This window comes from Tenebrio molitor, chromosome 8, assembly GCF_963966145.1.
Source record: "Tenebrio molitor chromosome 8, icTenMoli1.1, whole genome shotgun sequence".
Lineage (NCBI taxonomy): Eukaryota > Metazoa > Arthropoda > Insecta > Coleoptera > Tenebrionidae > Tenebrio > Tenebrio molitor.
Genome location: NC_091053.1, coordinates 15,923,230 through 15,926,984, shown reverse-complemented (window position 1 = coordinate 15,926,984; position 3,755 = coordinate 15,923,230). Strand labels below are relative to the sequence as shown.

Genomic DNA, 3,755 nt, shown 5'->3' with positions numbered 1-3,755 from the left:
CAAGACCGAACCCTCGAGACCGTCGCATTTACAAGATATGAGAATAAGATGTTTAAAATATCGCCGCTGACCTGAGCACCGGTAATGGCATGGTGTACAATTTTTCCACGTCCGCTAAGTAATAATCTGCGCAAATACCATCCAGCTCATTGTTTTGATAAAACTCCGACCTTTATTACCATCGATTAAACTCCATATAAGTGTTAAGTCTCTTTCTAATGGTAAATGGGTGACTTAATGATAGAGTTTATGGCGGTTGAGGATTGCGTTCCTACTATCAGCCAGTAAATAGACGGTTATTCTCTCCGACACCATCATAGGGAATTTAACATTTTAATAGTGCCGTTAAACATGACATAACGATAAAATTGTGAAATTAAACGAGGTTTAACAGTTACAAAAACAATCTCGTTGACCACTACTCCTTTAATTACGGATTTTTCACGTAAGTGGTTGACGAACTAATCGTCGACGTGACTGTCGAAAGTCGAGTGAGTGACAAGACATGTGTCGGCGCGCAGTATAGAAACGATCTCGGACGCTCAGACATTCATAAAAAGACATATCGGGAAGAAGTTTTTGAGGGTTGCAGCGAAAACAAGTTTTGAGAGGGTTTTTCCTCAATTAATCATATCGCTTTTTGTGTGAAATATCTTGAAAGAATGAGAATTAGAAATGTGAATGAGTGGGATTTAATGAAAATGTAATACGTTCAATATACAAAAAAAAAAAAAAGAAAGCCTTATGTGCTAATGATTGTCAAGATCTCAACTGTCATATTCATATTTTTTTGTTCATTTGATATTTATTGCTAACGTAGAACTACACAAAGAGTAATAATTGCATTTTATTACTAAATTGTATTGTTTATTTATGTAGATTTTCTTCACGAAAAATAAATCAGTATTGGTGTTATAAAAATAAGGCACGGCATCCAGGCCGGATTTATTTATCGTTACGTTTGTACATTATAGAATTGATCAGGTTTCGTCTGCTGGCATTAAAAGGTGCAATGTATTTTATTAACATAACAATATTAAAAGACCCATTTGATGTATAAATTATCTTAAATTTTCTTTCGTATATTTTGATTTTTCAAGAGAACAGAACAATGTAAAAAATACATAAAGGACAGCGTATTAGAATTTTAACAATTTTTTTGAATTAAATGCGTTCATCTAAGAGTTGTATTCATGGTTGCGGCAAAGAGTAGAGATCACACTTTCAACCGCTGAACATCTCTGCTCTGACATTTATGTTTCTGTTGCTCTGTTCAAAATGAAATTAAGTTAAATTTAACAACACATCCGGGTCACGAAGACCTGCTCATGCCGTCTTGCATTTCGTAAAATTAAAAATTTCTTTATAATAAAAATCCAAATGCAAGTAAAAAAGTGCCTAGATTTAATTTACCCAATCGGAACAATTCTCCACTGTAACATATTTGGATTCGATTATGTGATTATTTTATTATGGAATTTTTTGTCTTACCAAAACATACTTTATCTCATAATTATTTCCTGTGCAGCTTTATTAGCCAAGTATAAACTGAAAGAAAGTAGTTTTTACCTTGAAATTAGTCAAATATAAGGGGAAATTCACTTAACATTTTTAATCTAGATACTAAAATCCAACTGAATTATTCACTCTGTTCTGTTCAAAAATGCAATTATATCCGTACTGGCTCTGCTCGGAAAAAAAACACTCGCTATGAGGATCAGGATCATTTAAAAACCTTCCTTAAAAGAAAGAGTCATTACTTAATCGATTTTGAGAAATGAAAAAATGAGGTTATGTCAATTCCACAATCACAGTAAATTTTCAAAGTGCGAGTACCTACTTGTCTTAATTACACTTTTGGGGCTTCATTAAAGTGTCACCAGTTGAGGCAGACTGATTCTTACCTGAAAATTACCAACTGAATTAGTCAGTCTCATTAAAAACACTAAATTATGTGAGTATGGCAACTCAACACATAACCTCAACTCGTAAACGATCATTCAAATTTGAATAGTAAGTCTGTCTTTTTCAGCTTTTCTCTTTTGAAAATTGTTTTTGTTAATGTTCTCAATTGTACCTATTCTCGCCCCCGCACCAAATCCCGTCTTTTGTGTCGGTCCCATACGTCGGCGCGCAGTATACCCTCATCTCGGTGCATTTCCTAAATAGAGCGTCTGGAGCGTCGTGACGCGTCTGCGATGCAGACTATAACGTAGACGGCGTCTGGTGCGCTCCACGTAGCCGAGATGCTGTTCCGGTTGTGCGTAGTGTGGCTAATACTTCAATCGATCCGGGGCAGTGCAGTGGGGCAGAGTGGAGTAGGTCCGGACCTCGGATCGATACACCCGTCTGCCTTCGCTCGTCTTCCTCTTCCTCTCTGTCTTCCCCCATCTCGGACCGTCTGATCAATCTTTCACGAAATTTTACAATTCGCAATTCGGCTTTTTCTGTCGTCTTCGGGAGAGGGGGGCGCCTGAAACGGGGATCGATAGTGTATTTTTGGGAAATTGAAACGAGGTGGATTTGGAGTCTGGCGCGCGTGAGACGGTTTATATTATTCATGGGGCGACTTGCTGGTTGCTGGAATATGGGAAGCTTGGGAATTATACATGGAGCGGAACCGCTTCCGCACTAACGACCGCTCATGCGCACCCCACCGTTTTTTACCTACTTGGGACACTCTGTATGGAGATGACGCCACGTAAAAAACTGCTCTAAATAAATCACCGGTAAAGTCGAATTTCGTGAAACGAAAAAGTGAGGTTATGTCGGTTCGCCACGTAATCACTCAAATTCGTGATTAGTTTTGAATTATCGCATCTTCAGCGTCATTAATCTTTCGCACTTGAACTCAACCTAGTTTTTACCTGAAAATTCTTAAATATACGCCCAAAGTATTCAAAATGATTGATTAATTTTAACGTCAAAACTGTCGTACCAACTTAACTATTGAGTTTTACCAAAAAAGTAATTTTTCAAAGTGAATCTCAGGATTTATGACTTTATTAATCTACTGCAGGCTGAAATAAACTCATTTTCACTTAATGTGTGCCAAACGGGGCCCGAAAGTTGTTCAAAGATTTTAACTGACCTGTCGGTCTCTCAGTGCTTACATAACCTCAAAAAAAAAGTGTTTTATCGTTAAGATTCCGAATTTTCCTCTACAGAGGCTCTCCATTAGTGCGCAAACCCTCCCCTTGGCCGAAACAGTAAAAATTTTACGTCTGCGAGGAATGAAGGGATCGGGGAGGAATAAAATTTTGTTTGGAGCTTCGCCACACACGAACGTGTCTCTTTCATTACGTTTCGTCGAGTGCAAAGGGTGAATTCTACAGAGACGACATCATTTAATGATAGAACAGACATGATAACGGGCAATTGCGAGTCCGCGGCGAGGTCACGAAGTTGTGCAGCACTTTGGGGGCTGCGAGGGGATGGCTGACCGAATGTGGCCCGACCAACATCGATAATTGCGTCTCACGAACTAGACGTTGCACCAGGAACATTAACGTTATCTAGCTCTACAGTCGGGGACAGAACAAGAGATACAAGAGGAGCTGGATAATAGGATGTCTTTGTCCGACACACGGACTGATGGAACCGATCAGAATCGAAGATAAAACACGTCATTCTAGTAGATTACGCAGCTACTGCTGAAAATAGACATAAATGAGTGTTTAGATGAATTAGAGTGCAGCTGGATGGAGATTTTTGCTGTTTTGCTAGTTATTGTGAGGCGCTTACGGCGTGCTCAT

At 38.7% G+C, this 3,755-nt stretch overlaps 1 long non-coding RNA gene across 2 annotated transcripts; it reads right to left on the bottom strand.

Moving 5' to 3' along the window:
- Positions 1–716: 716 nt before the first annotated feature.
- LOC138136184 (uncharacterized) lies at positions 717–3,505 on the bottom strand. 2 transcript variants are annotated; one of them, XR_011161198.1, is made up of 4 exons: positions 2,672–3,505; positions 1,841–2,473; positions 1,492–1,739; positions 719–1,433 (listed from the first exon to the last, which is right to left on the bottom strand). It is a non-coding gene; the product is annotated as an uncharacterized lncRNA (long non-coding RNA). The 2 variants fall into 2 exon arrangements; XR_011161197.1 differs by having other exon boundaries at positions 717–1,433; positions 1,492–2,473.
- Positions 3,506–3,755: the final 250 nt, after the last annotated feature.